This window comes from Carcharhinus amblyrhynchos, chromosome 9 (genome assembly GCF_965287045.1).
Source record: "Carcharhinus amblyrhynchos chromosome 9, sCarAmb.v2.hapA, whole genome shotgun sequence".
NCBI lineage: Eukaryota > Metazoa > Chordata > Chondrichthyes > Carcharhiniformes > Carcharhinidae > Carcharhinus > Carcharhinus amblyrhynchos.
In genome coordinates, this window is record NC_137332.1 from 39,332,551 (window position 1) to 39,351,716 (window position 19,166).

General features: G+C 41.9%; 1 protein-coding gene across 4 annotated transcripts in view; it reads left to right on the forward strand.

The window, feature by feature from the left end:
• The window catches only part of agbl4 (AGBL carboxypeptidase 4), a 791,814-nt gene that overhangs the window by 53,562 nt on the left and 719,086 nt on the right, over positions 1-19,166 (forward strand). The gene's annotated exons all lie outside the window — the stretch shown is intronic.

Sequence of the window (19,166 nt, forward strand, 5' to 3'; positions counted from 1 at the left end):
GTTTAGAGATTACTGGTTAAAATGCGAATCCTTACACCTAACCTACTGTTCAAGACCATTCACCTGACGAAGGGGCTAACCCCGAAGGCTTGTGAGTCTATTATCAAATAAATCGGTTGGACTAAAACCTGGTGTTGTCAGACTTTTTACTGTGTTTATGCCAGTCCAACGCCGGCATACCCACATCACCAATGCACCTAACCAGCACATCTTTCGGACTGTGGGAGGAAACCAGAGCACCTGGAGGAAACCCACGCTGACACAGGGAGAAGGTGCAGACTCCGCACAAACAATGACCCAAGCCAGTAATCAAACCGGATCCCTGGCGCTGTGAGGCTGCAGTGCTAACCACTGTGCTGCCCCATATTAAGACTGCCTCATTACACGTTAGATTCAAAATAGCCCGTTCCCTGGTTTGATCCACATCATTTTGTCCGGAACACTGTCCCAAATACACTCTAGGAATTCTTCCTCATGGATACTCTCAAATTTAATTGAGTTTTTTGAAGGAGTAACCAAGAAAGTCGATGAGAGCAATGCAGTTGATGTTGTCTACATGGATTTTAGCAAGGCCTTTGACAACGTACTGCATGGTAGGCTGTTGCATATGATTAAATCTCACAGGATCCAGGGTGAGGTAGCTAAATGGATACAAAATTAGCTCGATGACAGAAGCCAAAGGGTGGTTGTAGAGGGTGGTTTTTCAAACTGGAGGCCTGTGACCAGTGGTGTGCCTCAGGGATTGGCGCTGCGTCCACTGTTATTTGTCATTTATATTAATGATTTGAATGAGAATTCAGTAGGCATGGATAGTAAGTTTGCAGATGATACCAAGATCGGTGGCAGACTAGAAAGTGAAGAAGATTATCTAGGATTGAAACGGGATCTTGATCAATTGGGCCAGTGGGCTGACGAATGGTAGATGGAGTTTAGTTTAGATAAATGTGAGATGATGCATTTTGGTAGACTGAACCAGGGCAGGACTTACTCAGTTTATGGTAGGCCGTTGGGGAAAGTTATAGAACAAAGAGATTTAGGGGTACGTGTTCATAGATCATTGAAAGTGGAATCACAATTGGACAGGGTAGTGAAGAAGACATTCGGCATGCTTGGTTTCAAAGGTCAGAACATTGAATACAGGAGTTGGGACATCTTGTTAAAGTTGTATAAGACATTGGTAAGGCCACAGTTGGAATACTGTGTATGGTTTTGGTCACCCTGTTATAGAAAGACTATTATTAAACTAAACAGAGTGCAGAAAAAATTTACTAGGATGCTACCAGGACTTAATGGTTTGAGATATGGAGAGGCTGGATAGACTGGGACATTTTTCTCTGGAGCGCAGGAGACTTCAGGGTGATCTTATAGAAGTCTGTAATTAATGAGGGGCATATATCAGCATAATGTAAGTATCTTTTCCCAAAATTAGGGGAGTCTAATACTAGAGGACATAAGTTTAAGGTGAGCGGGGAGAGATGCAAAAAGGTCCAGAGGAGCAATTTTTTCACACAGAGGCTGGTGAGTGTGTGGAACAAGCTGCCAGATGTAGTAGTAGGCATATACAATTTCGTCTTTTAAAAATCATTTAGACAGTTACATGAGTAAGATAGCTATGAGGGATATGGGCCAAACGCAGGCAATTAGAACTAGCTTAGTTGTTTTAAAAAAAAAGGGCGGCATAGACAAGTTGGGCCGAAGGGCTTGTTTTCATGCTGTAAACCTCTGTGATGCTATGACATTATGACACTGATTTTCCCAATCCACATGAAGAATAAAGTCACCCATGATTAATGTACTGCGTTTTTTACATACTCTTATTATCTCCTGATTTATTCTCCATTTTACAGTATTGTTACTGCTGGAGGCCCTGCAGATTACCCCTATCAGTGTCTTCTTCCAATCCAAGATCATTTCTTGCTGCTGTTCTTAATCCATCTTGTGCTAACAAAGCTACCTAAACACTCTTTCCTTCCTGTCTGTCCTTGGGAAAAGTCTCCTGAAGATTTAGTTCCCAGTTTTGATTTCCTTGTAACCATGTCTTTGTAATGCTATATGACCATGTCCATTAACCTTAAATGTTGCTGATAATTCATTTAATTTGTACCAAATAATATGTGCATTTAAGTAAGGAGCCATTATTTCTGCTAATTTACCATGTTTCCCCCTTTGACACTATTTGATGCTTTTTTAAAATGTTTGTACACGCTGTCACATTCTGGGTATCATTACAAGCAGCTGCCTTGGAATGCTGCCATATCCTTTTGCTTTGTAAGCCTACAACTACCCTCTCCAGAACCATCCCTGCTAATTTAGTTTAAACTCCTCTCTCTTTCCTTAGTTATGTAGTTTGCAAGATCACTGGTCACAGCATAGTTCAGATGTTGGCCATCCCAATGGTACATCCTCCATTTGCCCCAGTCATGCTGCCGGTGCCTCACAAACCAAAACTCACTTCTCTCACACCAGTCTTTGAGCCACATATTCATCTCTCTAATTTTATGTACCAAGCCAATTTGCAGGTGGCTCAGGTAATAAACCAGGTTCTATTGTTTAATTTAGTACCTAGCTCCTGAAACTCTCCATTTAGAACCTTGTTCCTTGTTCTATTTATGTCATTGGTACCCACGTAAACCACAACAGGATCCTCCCCTTCCCACTGCAAGTTCCTGTCCAGCCGGGAGCAGATGTCCTGAATGCCGGCACTAATCAGCAACACAGCCATCTGGACTCTGGGTTTTTGTTGCAGAGATGTGGAGATGCCAGCGTTGGACTGGGGTAAACACAGTAAGAAGTCTGACAACACCAGGTTTAAGTCCAGCCGATTTATTTGATAGTAAACTCACAAGCTTTTGAGGTTCCCCTCTTTGTCAGGTGAATGGAGAGTACTGGCCTCAGACAGAGCATATAACAGCACAGACAGTTTACAGATTACTGATTAGAATGCGAATCTTTACACCTAACCTGCTATTCAAGTCTTAAAGTGGCCAACAATGTGAGTGGAAGGAGCATTGAGCACAGGTTAAAGAGATCTGTATTGTCTCTAGACAGTATAGTAAGTGAGGTTTTGCAAACCTAGGCAAATCACGGGGGTTACAGATAGTGTGACATGAGCCCAAGATCCCTGTTGAGACCGTCCTCATGTGTGCGGAACTTGGCTATCAGTCTCTGCTCTGCGACCCTGCGCTGTCGTGTGTTGTGAAGGCCGCCTTGGAGAATGCTTACCCGAAGGTCAGAGGCCGAATGCCCGTGACCACTGAAGTGTTCGCCAACAGGAAGGGAACAGTCTTTCCTGGTGATTGTTGAGCGATGTTCATTCATCCGTTGTCGTAGCGTCTGCATGGTCACCCCAATGTACCATGCTTCGGGACATCCTTTCTTGCAACGTATTAGGTAGACAACGTTGGCTGAGTTGCAAGAGTATGTACTGTGTACCTGGTGGATGGTATTCTCATGTGTGATGATGTCATCCATGTCGATGATACGGCATGTCTTGCAGAGGTTGCTGTGGCAGGGTTGTGTGGTATTGTGTGGTCTTCGTTGCAGAGAACAGTGTCTAATGCCTCTACCACCTCTACATCCTTATGTGCTCCCCCCCAACTCACTTGTACCATCATACCATGGCCAGTCAGTTCATCCACACTGCAGCCACCAGTTTCACCCAGACAAGCTGAGGGTACCTCAGATCTGTTGGACAGTTGCAGAGGCTGATACTCCTACGTCCCTATGCTTTCTTTATCTACCCTGGCTGCAATCACAACCCGTGCTTCTGACCACTTTCCAAAACAGAATACCCTATCCTGAGGGATGTGACCACCTCCAGAAACAAAGCTTCGTGGTAACACTGTCTCTCCATCTTATGTCACGGTGTCCGCAGCTCAGCGTCTCTGAGCCGAAGCTCCTCAAGCTGCGAACTTGTACTGCAGACATGCTTGCCCTGGATCATAATGTATTTCAGAAGCTCTCACATGCTGCAGCCTTTAAACCTCACCTGTCCTGCTATCCTTAATCTGTTTTAATTATTTAAGCAAATAATTTATTCATTTACAGTGTATTTTATATATTTTGTTAAATAGCCATCATGTTGTGCACTGTTTTGAACCCTCAGGTGTACTCCAATTATTTCTCTTATGTTAACTCTATTCTATTTTAGATTACTTTTATCTCATCTTACTATATTAGGCCCTAACTTCCCCTTATTCCAGATGCAATTTTTTCACACACTGCTCCTTGAACTGAGCAGTTACTAGCTAATCAACTTAAGTTTCTTGTGACCTTACAGTTGTCTTTTTGTTCCTTCACTGCTGCCTTACAGCAGCTGAAATACTCATCAAATCCTAGTTTACTCCTGCAGCAGGGCAAGACCACTTTCTGAAGGGTGAAAGTTAGCAAAAAGCAAAAAAGCACCTTTTTTTCCTTTTGCCCTGGATTCCCACTTTGTCCAAAATTCTCAATAGTTTGAAGGTTACTGAGGAAAGATGCAAGGTGATGGCTTCAAGCTCAAGCATCAGTGTGGGAGTGTCCAGGGGAATAGGTGCAACAGCCTGAAGGGATCTCAGGGGTGCAGGCTGAGGATGGAGATGTCCATGGTGAGATGGGCGGAGACCAGGATTTGGTATGCAAAGTATAGGATATCCCATTTGGATGAAAATTCTTAGGTCAGGAGGGAGGTCTTCCTGCTGCCATCACTGAAAAATAGGATTCTTCACCATTCCCAGACATGCCAGAGGAAAACCTGCAGCACAGCATTGCTAAATCGTGGGACCAACTATTGTTGTCTGCTCTGAAACATCACTCCAGAGTAACAGGTAGTAGCAACAGCTGTAGCTATCCAGGGGGAGAAATAAATGAGCAGATGATTCCCTTGTTTGGGAATGCCTAATTGGCCAGTCGCTGTGTGATTGCACTTGGTCAGCCATCCTGTCTGTGAGTGGAAGTTCCATGCACTTCCAATCTTGATGTTGGGCTATTTGATGCTGAAACAAGATTTTGGACTTTTTTAAAACTCTGAGTTGAGATCACATAACAAATTTTAGCTGAAGCTTAACAGTAAATTATAGCGGTGTATTCATATTGTACTTTTTTGTTTTAAAGTGCTAGCAAATCTCCCATTTCATTGCTCATGATAAGTCAAGAGATACATTCATTTCTTTATTTACTCATTCATTCATGGGAGATGATCTTGCTGAAACATATATATAGGATTCTTAAAGAGCTTGACAGGGTAAATGCTGAATGTTTCCCCTCATGGGAGAGTCTAGGACCAGAAGGCACAGTCTTAGAATAAAGGGCTGCCAATTTAAGATTGAGATGAGGAAGAATTTCTTTTCTGATGGTTGTGAGTCCTTGGAACACCTTGCCACAAAGAGCTGTGGGGCAGAGTCATTATGTACATTTAAGGTTGAGATAGATAGATTTTTGATCAGTAAAGAAATCCAGGGTTATGGGGAAAGGGCAGGTGGGCCACCATAAGAATTACTGGATGATCCATGATCTTAATGGTGGAGCAGGCTTGAGGGGCCGAATGGCCTACTCCTGTTCTTATTTCTTATGGTCTTATGTTGTTACATGCTTTTGCACCATGTCATGGAAGTCTGAGTTGATATTTGAGAGTCTGGGCTAGTTTAATGGAATGCATGCCCAAAATTAATCTGCTGAATCCATATGCATTGTTACCATCGCAAATTTGGCAGGGTGAAACTTTGCATGCAAGGTGGATTCTATTTTCCAATTGTGGATTCATTGGGCTTGGTTCATTTACCAGCACTTTGCTGCTCAGAACTGTTGCCAAGCCCTTTAGACTGGTTTACTCATAAGCCAGCATCAGAGTTGCAGGCTGTGGGCATAGGTTACCATAGCCTGTTCCATAATTACACACTCCCCTTGATTAAGGATCAATTTTAAGATATCTCATTAGATTTATTGACTAGGTTAGTGGGCTGTGCAATTTTGTATGTTTAATGACACCTGTTACAATGACACCGTTGGGAAAGGTACTTTTACAGGCAGGTGCATGAACCATTAGAAGCTTTAAAGTTGTATCAGCTTTAGACAGAAAGACTGAATGTCCTTTTGAGAAATATCTGCTTTGCCTATGCAAGTTAAATCCATTGGGACTCTCATTGCAGATGTTTTGTTTGATGCTGATCTGCCTCTGTCTTGCTTCACATTCAACTGCCTGTTATCAGGCCGATAGCACAGGAAAGGATCTGGCTATGGACTGAGACTCAACACTGGGAGTTTCCCTACTCCACCTCTCAAAGGGATCCAGAATTTCATTGAAGCATCTCCAGTTAGATAAAATTGTCAAGTGAAAATTAAGTGGCACAAGTGGGAATTCAAGCCTGGATCTACTGAAGGAAAAACAGGTTTGTTTATCTTTTGCTTCTTGGTCCCTCCAAATGTAAATAAGAATAAGCAGCATGATGGCACAGTGGTTAGTACTGCTGCCTCACAGCACCAGTGACCTGGGTTCGATTTCAGCCTTGAGCACTGTCTGTGTGGAGTCTGTATGTTCTCCTCGTGTCTGCATGGGTTTTCTCTGGGTGCTCCGGTTTCCTCCCACAGTCCAAAGATGTGCAGGTTGGGTTGATTGGCCATGATAAATTGCCCCTTAGTGACAGGGGGACTAGGAGAGTAAATATGTGGGGTTGCGGGGGTAGGACCTGAGTAAGATTGTTGTCATTGCAGGCTCGATGGACCAAATGGTCCCCTTTTGCACTGTAGATTCTATGATTCTATAATAAGGGCTGTAATTTAAGATCGCAATGCATTAAGAGCAGGGATCAGAGTGTAGGGGCAGTGGCAGTGGAAGTGGTCTGATTGCATTTCAGAAATCTGGACATAAATGCAGCGTATCTTTCAGTGGCTTTTTCACAAAACCCCTGCACTAGCAAATTATTTATGGGTTTCTCGGCCAATCAGCAGAGGCGATGGTGCCTTGCATGACAATTTCAATAATACTGTTTAAAAGGCACTTGAAATATGCATGTCAAAGCAAATGCATGATAGAATTTCACATTCAGTTTGACAGTGAGAAATGTGGTCCATAACTAGTGTCTTAAACTTTGATAAAGACAGTTGCAAGAGTATGAAGACAGAGGGCTGAATCTTATCAGCACGAGGTTCATACAATCCTGCCCAAAGCCAATGGAGAATGCCGTTCGCTGAGCCTTGCCTATCCGCTCCCGAAATTGGGGTGGGCGTGCCAATGAAATTTCATCTAGAGTTGACCAAAGTGGACTGGATAAAAAGATTAAATGGCAAGAAGGTAGGGAAGCATTGGCAGACTATTGGAGATGCTTCATAATTCTCAACAAAAATTCCATTGAGGAAGGAAGATTCTAACAGAAGGAATGTGGCTTACTAAGGAAGTGAAAGATAGTTTTACAGACAGGGAAGAGAAGAAAATTGAACTCATTTTTCTTGACGTATGTCTTTAAGCAAAGGTATTTTAATTTTTTGAAATAGAACATGACATTTTTCCCCAAATCTGCTCTTTCTGAATTTTAAAGCGATCTGCAGCAAACTAATGACTTGTGCTCCAGAACATGCCTGGAGCACAAGCTATATCCCTAGCCAAGCTGTTTCAGCATAGCTGCAACACTCACATTTACCCAACAATGAGGAACCAAGTTATGTCCTTTACTTAGAAAGTAGGATAAATTTAACCCGGCCAACTACCGCCCTATCAGTCTACTCTTGAACATGAGCAAAGTGATGGAAGGGTCATCAACAGTGCTATCAAGCAACACTTGCTTCGCTGGCATGGTAGCGCAGTGGTTAGCATTGCTACTTCACAGTGCTAGGGACCCCGGTTCAATTCCGGTCTTGGGTGCCTATATGGTGTTTGCAAATTCTCCCTGTATTTGTATGGGTTTCCTCCGTGTGCTGTCACAGTCCAAAGATATGCAAGTTAGGTTGTTTGGTCAAGTTAAACTGTTCCTGAGTGTCCCAAGATATGTAGGTTAGGGGGATTAGTGAGGTAAATATGTGAGACTGGATGGAATGGTCTGTTGGAGAATTGGTGCTGACTCAATGGCCAAATGGCCTCCTTTTGCACTGGAGGGATTCTATGAGATAACCTGCTTGCTGATGCTGAGTTTGGGTTCTAGCCAGAATCGTTCAGCACATGACCAAATTATAGCCTATGTTCAAACATGGAGAAAAGAATTGAACTCAGGAGATGAAGTGAGAGTCACTCCCCTTGATGGGAATTGGGGAAAGTTGTCCATAGGTTGGAGTCATACCTAACACAAAGGAAGCTAGTTGTAGTTTTGAAGGTCAACCATGTTAATTCCACGACATCACTGCTGGAGTTCCTCAGGGTAGTGTCTTGCGCCCAACTATCTTCAGCTGCTCCACCAATGAACTTTCTTCCATCATAAGGTTAGAAGTGGGGATGTTCGCTGATGATTACACAGCGTTCAGCACCACTCGTGATCCTTAGATGCTGAAACAACCCACCCCCAAACGCAAGACCTGGACAATATTCAGAATTGGAATGATGTAGTTGTAGGCAATGACTATCTCCAACAAGAAAGAATCTAACCGTTGCTGCTTGACATTCAATGGCATTATGATCATGGAATCTCCCACTTTCGAATTTCTGGGGGTTACCATTGACCAGAAACTGAACTGGACTAGCCATATAAATAACTGTGGCTACAACAGCAAGTCTGAAGCTCGGAACCCTGCGGTGAGTAACTCACCTCCTGACCTACCAAATTCTGTCCTTGGCCTACCGAGCACAAGTCAGTTGTGTGATAGAATACTGTTGTGAGGAAATTTGAAGGTGGCCAATTATGTCTTAACTTAGACAATACAAAACTTGCAAGGCAAATATCTCTGTGCAAAGACATAACAAATTTATTTTACATAGAACAAACGAAACAAACATACAGTTGACCGGAGACTTACAAAGGGTTAAATGAGCTACAAAACCACTCAGAAAGATCTGAAGTACATGGTTAAATACAGGTTAATTATAGTTTTTTTTCTAATCAATAATTCCACCTTTCATCAGTTTAAAATCGATTTCAAATAGTAGTCGTATGTCAATACAAATCTCTGTCGAGTACCTTAGCCAACCATATGACACTTAATAGCATGGTGATATTTTATTTGTCCTTCAAATCTGGATGTGGCCACCTAACTATATTCCTGTTGCCTGGTAACGGCAGACACTACCATAAAGTGAATACTCCTACCGGCTCAATGCCAAGTTGAACAAACATGTGTTCTTGTGTCCAGGATAATATCTATCCTTGTGTTTAGGCAGTGAATGCATCTGTTCATTAACGTTGCAGAATACGTTCCCTCGTAGGAATTTCCGATGTCAATACTGCTGATTAGCTGGTTCCTTGACCTCTGGTTTTAAATTAGTGACATTTAATACCATACCTTTCAATAACTTTTCTTGACTACAGTGGACAATACATTTAAATACATTTAAAATATCAGCGCTTATGTTTTAACATCATGACTACTTGTTTTGATTCACTTACTGCATTCACATATATGTAAGCTGTTTGTGTTAGCTTGTCTATTAATCATTTAACCCTTTACTGATCCCTTGTTCTCTGAAAAACTGCAATCTGACTATGAATCTTAATAGCTGGTATGGAATCCCCTTCTTCAAATACTCTCTTGTTGCCGGCATGAGTGCAGTTCCAACAACACTCAAGTTCAACACCATCCAAACAAAGCAGCCCATTGATTGGCAACCAAACTTCAAACATTCAATCCCTCCACCGTCGAAGCACAGTAGTGTGTATCGTCTATAAGATTCACTGCAAGATCTCACCACACAGCAGCTTTCAAACCCATGGCTTCCACCATCAAGAAGGACAAGGCCAGCGGATACACAGGAATGCCATAACCGGGAAGTTCCTTTCTAAGCCACACACCATTCTGACTTGGAAATATATCACCGTACCTTCACTGTCACTGGGTCAAAATCCTGGAATCTCCTTCCCTAATAGGACAATGGGTGTACCTACATCACAGCAATTCAAGAAGGCAGCTGAGCACTACTTTCTCAAGGGTAGTTAAGCCATGCAGATGTGGGGTGGGGGAGGGGGGTGCAAGGAGGGAGGCAGTAGGGACAGCCAAAGGACCGTTGACTTGCTGTGGGACCTGACTGAGGGAGTGTCTGGAAAATCCTGCCCTTATTCCACTCTACAGGTGATGGCAGGATTTTCCAGAAAACTAGACTTCAAGGTGGTTTAGATTTGGCAAGCTTTGTTGTCACCCTGGAATTTGGCTTTGGTGTGCAGCTGGATGTTGAACTGCCCTGGGAGTCCAGGAATGTAACATTAAAACTTCCCAAAGGACAAAGAAGCCTAGGTCATGTGCTGTTGCGCATTGATGAGTCAGCTTCAGGTAAATGTTAAATCCCTGTTTCTCTGCTTTCTGTAGTAAAGTGGCCGAGTGGTCCAAGATGCTGGATTTAGGCTGCAGTCTCTCAGGAGCTGCGGGTTTAAAACCCACCGCAGCTAGAATTAATTTGAGTTTAGAGCGGCACAGTGACACAGTGGTTAGCATTGCTGCCTCACAACGCCAGGGACCCAGAATCAATTCCCAGCTTGAGTCACTGTCTGTGTGGAGTCTGCACGTTCTCCCCATGTCTGTGTAGGTTTTCTCTGGGTGCTCCGGTTTTCTCCCATAGTCTGAAAGACGTGCTGGTTAGTTGCATTTCCCATGTTAATTTCTCCCTCAGTGTACCAGAACAGGCTCTGAACTGTGACAAAGAGATTTTCACAGTAACAAAGGTAGGGAAATTATTGGAAAAGATTCTTAGTGACAGGATTTACTCACGTTTGGAAACAAATGGACTATCAGTGATAGCATGGTTTTGTGAAGGTGAGGTTGTGCCTCACTTGATTGAGTTTTTTGAGGAAATGATGAAGATGATAGATGAGGGAAAGGCAGTGGATACCGTATACATAGACTCCAAAAGCCTTTGACAAGGTACCTAATGGTAGACTGGTACGAAAAGTGAAGTCACACGGGATCAGAGGAGAGTTGGCAAGATGGATACAGAACTGGCTTGGCCATAGAAGACAGAGGGCAGCAGTAAAAGGGTGCTTTTCTGACTGGAAGACTGTGACTAGTGGTGTTCCACAGGAATCAGTTCTGGGACCTTTGTTGTTGGTAGTATATATAAATGATTTGGTGGAAAATGTAGCTGGTCTGATTAGTAAGTTCACAGATGACACAAAAATAGTTGGAATTACGGATAGTGAAGAGGATTGTCAGAAGATTCAGCAAGATATAGATTAGTTGGAAACTTGGGTGGAGAAATGACAGATGGAGTTTAATCTGGATAAGTGTGAGGTAATGCATTTAGGAAGGTCCAATGCATGTAGGAATTATACAATAAATAGTACAACGCTTAGAAGTATTGATAGGCAGAGAGATGTCCACCGATATCTGAAAGTGGCAATGCAGGTGGATAAGGTAGTCAAGAAGGCATACGGCATACTTGCCTTCGTCAGCCGGGGCACTGAGTATAAAAATTCACAGGTCAAGAACCTTAGTTAGGTCTCATTTAGAATATTGTGTACAATTCTGGTTACTATACTGTCAGAAGGATGTGGATGCTTTGGAGAGGGTACGGAAGAGGTTTACCAGGATGTTATCTGGTCTGGAAGGAATTAGCCATGAGGAAAGGTTGGATAAACTCAGTTTGTTCTCACTGGAATGACAGAGGTTGAAGGGTGACCTGATAGAGGATTACAAGATTATGTGTGGCATGGACAGAGTGGATAGTCAGATGCTTGTTCCTAGGTAGAAAATTCAAGGATTAGGGGACATAGGTTTAAGGTGCATAGGGAAAAGTTTAGAGGAGATGAGCAAGTTAAGTTTTTTACACAGAGGGTAGTGAATCTCTGGAATGCGCTGCCAGGGAGGTGGTGGGAGCAGATACGATAGCGGCCTTTAAGGGGCAACTAGACAAATACCTGAATAGGATGGGAATGGCAAGATACAGACTCCGTAAGTGCATACGGTTTCAGTTTAGGCAGGCATCATGAGCAGTGCAAGCTTGGAAGGCCAAAGGGCCTATTCCTGTGTTGTACTTTTCTTCATTCCTTGCAGTGTGAATATAAGCCTACTTGTGACACTGATAAATAAACTAAACAAAATCCATTGTTCATCTTAGGAGATGGATGGCGATTATTGGCACCTTCAGATGTATAATGAGTTTTGATGGCTCTCTTTCTCTTTGTTAACTGTCCAGGCTGGAAAGACAAACCTTCTACTGCTCCCTTGTTTCATTGATTTGAACAGGTTCCCACATTAGGTGTGAGATTCACAAATATGAGGATTGAGTTTTGTTCTGGAAATACCATTGGTAGTTACCAGAACTGTAGCCTACTTGCAAATCAACTGACCTCTAGCAGACATATTTGGGTCCATTTTTAAATAAGCAGCATGTAAGGTTTGATTAAACAATTTATGATCTCATGTCTTTTGGACATGACATTCTTACTTCCCTCTGGGAAAAACATGAATTTTATTTTTTTGTTGGCATGTGCTCTTAGAAAAGAAAGAAATAAAAAAGTATAGTTTAATTCTAACAATCATGCTAGAAAGTGAAACCCACATGTTAGTATCACATTCAGCTTGTTTCTTAAATTTGGACTTTAGTCAAATTTTAGCTCGTTTGTCTAGCTCTGATTTGAGACCCCCAATTTCTGTTATGGATAAGGAAAAAAGGCAAATGGAAATCCTTTATTTTTCTTGCCGTCTGTCCATAAACAGATGTGTTTTAATACTTGGAAATAGATTGTGGTGTGTTCCCCAAACAAACACTTTGTAAGGTCAACTTTAAAGTGACTCACTACAAACTCACTTTGGAGTTACATAAAAACTATTGTTTACTTGTATATTTAGTGATGATTGTCGCAATAGAACATAGAACATTACACCGCAGTACAGGCCCTTTGGCCCTCGATATTGCACCAAACCTGTGAAACCTTGTGAAACCAATCTAAAGCCCATCTAACCTACACTATTCTAGTATCGTCCATATGTTTATCCAATAATTGTTTAAATGCCCTTAATGTTGGCAAATCCACTACTGTTGCAGGCAGGCCATTCCACACTCTTACTACTTTCTGAGTAAAGAACCTACCTCTGACATCTGTCCTATATCTATCATACCACAATTTAAAGCTATGTCCCCTCGTACTAGCCACCTCCATCTGAGAAAAAAGTTCACATTGTCCACCCTATCTAATCCTCTGATCACCTTATATATCTCTATTAAGTCACCTCATAGCCTTCTTCTCTCCAATGAAAACAGCCTCAAGTCCCTCAGCCTTTCCTCATAAGACCTTCCCACCATACCAGGCAACATCCTGGTAAATCTTCTCTGCACCCTTTCCAATGCTTCCACATCCTTCCTATAATGCGGCGACCAGAACTGTACGCAATACTCCCAAGTGCAGCCGTGCCAGCATTTTGTACAGCTGCAACATGACCTCATGGCTCCTAAACTCAATCCCTCTACCAATAAAAGTTAACACGCCGTACGCCTTCTTAACAATCCTATCAACCTGGGTGCCAACTTTCAGGGATCTCTGCACATAGATACTGAGATCTCTCTGCTCAACCACACTACCAAGTAACTTAGCATTAGCCCAGTACTCTGTATTCCTGTCACTCCTTCCTAAGTGAATCACTTTACACTTTTCCACATTAAACTCCATTTGCCACCTCTCAGCCCAGCTCTGCAGCTTATCTATGTTCCTCTGTAACCTGCAACATCCTTCCGCACTGTCCACAACTCCACCGACTTTAGTGTGAATTACATACTTGCACACAAGAAGGAGATTAGAAAGAAGAAACTTTTACAATTGGAATAATTTAGATCATAAAAGGACAAGGAAAGATATATTAGTTCACACCAATGTTAGAGTCCAGAATGTTAGAAACCAGTGAAGTTTCTTTAATGTAGGAATTAAAGTTCACATGGGTTCATCTAGCTGAGCACAGGAGTCGCTGAATTCCTTCAAAGTTGCTGATGATGCAACAAGATGATGTTGGTACATAAGAGACAGAGATACCAAAAATAGAATTAGGCTTTGAGGAGGTTTAGACTTGAGGCAAGCTTTGTTGCCAGCCTAGAGTTTGCTTTGGTGTTGGCAGGCTGGATGTTAACAAGTGAATGTCCTGGGATTACAGGAACATAATATTAAAATTTTGCAAAGGCCAAAGTAGCTTATACCATGTTGTGTTGTCCATTAATGAGACAGTTTTGGGTTAACGATCAGTTTCTAATCAGTAATCCATTATTTACCTTAGGAGATAGATGGTCATTGTTAGCGCATCTGCAGGTTTAATGAGTTTTGATGTTTTATTTGCAATATATTTTCTGATCTTTCTCCTTCAGCTTTAAACCTTGCTGGGATATCCAGTTCTCTTCAGCAGTAGCATGGTTTGGATGTTGGGCTCAATACTACCCTGGGCTATGGTGACACTCCCCAGCAGCTTGTTGAGCTCTTTATCATGTGGCTGGTGAGCCGCAGGTGGCAGAGAATGATATGGGTCATCTTGTTGTCCCTGACCATGTTGCTAGCCAGCCAGCTCCAGGATCCCAGTGATCAGTTACTTGAGTACAGCAGCCAAGTAGAGGAGGGCTGTTAGGATGTTCTAGATTTTTGACTCAGCAATAGTGACGTAGTTCCAAGTCAGGATGGTACCTGATCTGGAAGGGAATTTGCAGATGGTCGTGTTCATATGCCTCTGCTGCCCTTGTTTTTGTAGGTGGTCAGATTTGGAAGGTGCTGTCAAAGAGGCCTGTGAGTTATTAGCTTTCTTATTTCGTAATATATTTTTAATTTAATTCCAATACACTCTTGTTTCCTAATGATGCCACATTTTTCACTAATGTTGACTATTTCTTTATTACCTGCCCTGGCACCCCCTTCTCCCAGTGAAATGTTCCTTCTTTTTATCCCCAGAGTTGGTGACTCTGGTGAAATTAGCGCAGTAGAAGCACCAGAGAATGATTGATAGGAAAGGATAACATGCCAGCTGTAAGGAAGGGATAGGGTATTTCTTGGGAAAAATTGTGAAAATAAGTGGTTAGAGTTGTTTAGTTTTCTCATCAGAACATTTAGGAAGCTGCAGTGATAGCCTCCTGATTGCTTTAATGCTTAATGATCTCATTTGTTGCTTTTATTCCCTATGATCACTTTCACAAATTTAACAAGATGTGATGGCTCCTAAACACTTTTAAGCACATTGATGATTCCTGGAATAGGAGGATTATGATGTTAATTGATCGCATAATGATACCAAATGAGCACTGTTTTTGTAATCAAGAGTTACAACTTTGGATGTCAACAAAGTTACAACTTCGGATGTCAAATGATGCATTGATGGTTTGGTAACGGTTGAACGCAGCATTGATGTCAAACTTTTTGGTAGCTTTATTATCAGTCTGGGGTGGGGAGACACACTGCCTGCTGTACCTTTGTTTCATTGGTTGTGATGGGTCCACACAATGCTAAGTGTAAGATTCCACAAGGATAAGGGTTGAACTTTTTCCTGTAATTACTATTGGTTGGTTAGAGAACTGTGGTCAACTTGCAAATCATGTGATAGCCATTTTTTTTTAGTCTGGCATAGTCCATTTTTAAATAAACAGCTACAAGGGAATGATTTAAACAGTTAATGATCTCTTCATTTCTTAAAGAAATTACAGTGGTCTCAGACTGAAAGAAAGGTGGAACAATACTGTGCAGATTAATGATAGGCCAGAAGATTGGGGAAGTTTAGAAACCAGCAAATGATCACCAAAATTAAGTAAAATGGGAGAAATTGGAATATGAGATGGAATAGCAAAAAAATTAAAGGAGTTAGACAGATTTTTGATTGACAAGGAAGTTGAGGGTTATGGGGGAGAGGCAGAAAAATGGAGTTAAGGTCAGAATCAAATCAGCTATAATTCTACTGAATAGTGGAGCAAGCTTGAAGGACCGAATGGCCTACGCTGGTTCTTAGCTCTTATATTCCTATGTTCTTTCCCTCTTCCAGCACAAGTTGGAAGAGCCTCAGGGTCAAGACCAGTGTCAAAAAGTGAAATTGCTTGTTTACTGTTTCATGTTATTAAAACTGAATTGCTAAAATGTTCAAGTAGAAGAGGAAAAAGATCACAATTGATATATGTTTGCATTTTGGTGCACCTTTTATAAATGAACAAATTAACTAAATGTTCTTTAATTTTTTGAATGAATCACACATGCTGTGGACAAAGGGGAACTGGTGGATGTACTGTAATTAAATTTTCAGAAGGCATTTGAGAATATGCCACAACAGAGCGGTGCACAGTAGTTAGCACTGCTGTCTCACAGTGCCATGGACCTTGGTTCAATTCCAGCCTCGGGTCACTTTCTGTGTGGAGTTTGCACATTCCTTGTCTGCGTGGGTTTCCTCCAGGTGCTCGGGTTTCCTCCCACAGTTCAAAGATGTGCGGGTTAGGTTGCTAGCCATGCTAAATTAACCCTAATATCAGGGGGATTAGCATGGTAAATGTGTGGGATTACAGGAATAGGGATCTGGGCGGGATTGTGGTCAGTGCAGACTCGATGAGTGAATGGCCTCTTCCTGCACTGTAGGGATTCTGTTCTATGAGGTGGTATAAATAGATCTTTTTCTAATTAGAACCGTAGAACCATAGAAAATTACAGCTCAGAAATAGGCCTTTTGGCCCTTCTTGTCTGTGCCAAACCATTTTTTGCCTAGTCCCACTGACCTGCACTTGAACCATATCCCTCCACACCCCTCTCATCCATGAACCCATCCAGGTTTTTCTTAAACGTTAAAAGTGACCCTGCATTTACTACTTCATCTGGCAGTTCGTTCCACACTCCCACCACTCTCTGCATGAAGAAGCCTCCCCTAATATTCCCTTTAAACTTTTCTCCTTTCACCCTTAACCCATGCCCCCTGGTTTTTTTCTCCCCTAGCCTCAGTGGAAAAAGCCTGCTTGCATTCACTCTCCCCTCATTCTTCCGTGCTCCAAGGAATAAAGTCCTAACCTATTCAATCTCTCTCTGTAACTTAGCTTCTTAAGTCCCGGCAACATCCTTGTGAACCTTCTCTGCACTCTTTCAACCTTATTTACATCCTTCCTGTAACTAGGTGACCAAAACTGTACACAATACTCTAAATTCGGCTTCACCAATACCTTATATAACCTTACCATAACACTCCAAATTTTATACTCGATACTCCGATTTATAAAGGCCAATGTACCAAAAGCGCTCTTTACAACCCTATCCACCTGTGACGTCACTTTTAGGGAATTCTGTACCTGTATTCCCAGACCCCTCTGTTCAACTGCACTCTTCAGAGTCCTACCATTTAGCCTATATGTTCTATTTTGGTTTGTCCTTCCAAAATGCAATACCTCACACTTGTCTGTGTTAAATTCCATTTGCCATTTTTCAGCCCATTTTTCTAGTTGGTCCAAGTCCCTCTGCAAGCATTGAAAACCTTGCTCACTGTCCACTACACCTCCAATCTTAGTATCATCAGCAAATTTGCTGATCCAATTTACCACATTATCATTCAGATCATTAATATAGATGACAATGGACCCAACACTGATCCCTGCGGCACTCCACTAGCCACAGGCCTCCACTCAGAGAAGCAATCCTCCACAACCACTCCCTGGCTTCTTCCATTCAGCCAGCGTCTAATCCAATTTACTATCTCCCCATCTATACCTAGTGACTGAACCTTCCTAACTAACCTCCCATGAAGGACCTTGTCAAAGGCCTTGCTGAAATCCAGGTAGACAACATCCACCGCCTTCTCTTCATCCACTTTTCTGGTGAATATTGACATTTTAAATAAGTCTGCCAGGGCCCCTGCAAGTTCAACACTAGCCTCAGTAGTTGGCAGGATGTGATGAGTGGTGTGCCACAGAGATGGGCACTGAGGCTGCAACATTTTCCAATTTACATAAATGACATAGACGAAGGGACTGAAGGTATGGTTGCTAAATTTGCTGGCAACAAAAAGATTGGTAGGAAAGTAAATTATGAAGAAGATGCAAGAAGGCTACAAAAGGACATAGGTTAAGCAAGTGAGAAAAAATCTGGCAAATGGACTAGAATGGAAGCAAATGTGAAATTGTCCATTTTTGCAGGAAGAATAAAGAAGTTTATTATCTAAATATTGAGAGATTGCAGAGCTCTGAGGCACAGAAGAATCTGGGTGTCCTAGTGCATAAATCATGAAAAGCTGGTATACAGGTGCAGTGAGTCATTAGTAAGATTTGAAAACTAGGGAGGTTATTTTTCAATTGCACAGGGCAATCGGAGACCACATCTGCAGTATTATGTACAATATGGGTCTTCTTATTTAAGGAAAGATGTAAATGCGTTAGGAATCTGTTGAGAGAAGGTTTATTAGATTAATACCAAGAGTGGGAAGTTGTCTTATGAAGAAAGATTAGAGAAGGTAGGTTGTATCCACAAGAGTTTAGAAGAGTAAGGGGCAACTTGGTCAAAATTTTTAAGATCCCAGTATTTGAAGATTCTCTTGAAGAATCTGGAATCAGGAATTACTCTTTTAAAAATAGGGAATGGTTCATTTAAGACCGAAATGAGAATTTATCTCTCTGAGGGTCATGAGTCTCTGGAACTCTTTCACAAAAGGCAGTTGAAGCAGAATATTTTTAAGGCAAAGCTAGGTAGGCTGTTGATTAACAAAAGCGTGAAAGGTTATCAGGTGTAGGCAGGAATTGTGAGGTTGAAGTTGCATTCAGACCAGCCATGCAGTGCAGACTTGATGGGTTGAGAAACCTGCTCCTGCTTCTAAGTTGTATGTTTGCACTGTTCTATTTGTAGTGCATGCTGCTTTTTCATGGGGAAAAAAAACTTAAGCTCCCTGTCTTGATATAAGTGTAATGGTTATGTTATTGGACCAGCAATCCAGAGAATCTGATTTCAAGTCACACCATGAAAGGTTCAGAATTTGAATTCATTTAAAAAGAATCTGAAAATAAAAAGTTTCTACCAACAAAAATGACCATAAAGCTGTTGGATTGTCATTCAAAACCTTACTTGTTTACTATTTAGTGAGGAAACTTGCTATCATTATCTTGGCTAACCTATGGCAACTCTAGTCCCTCATTAACATGGTTAATT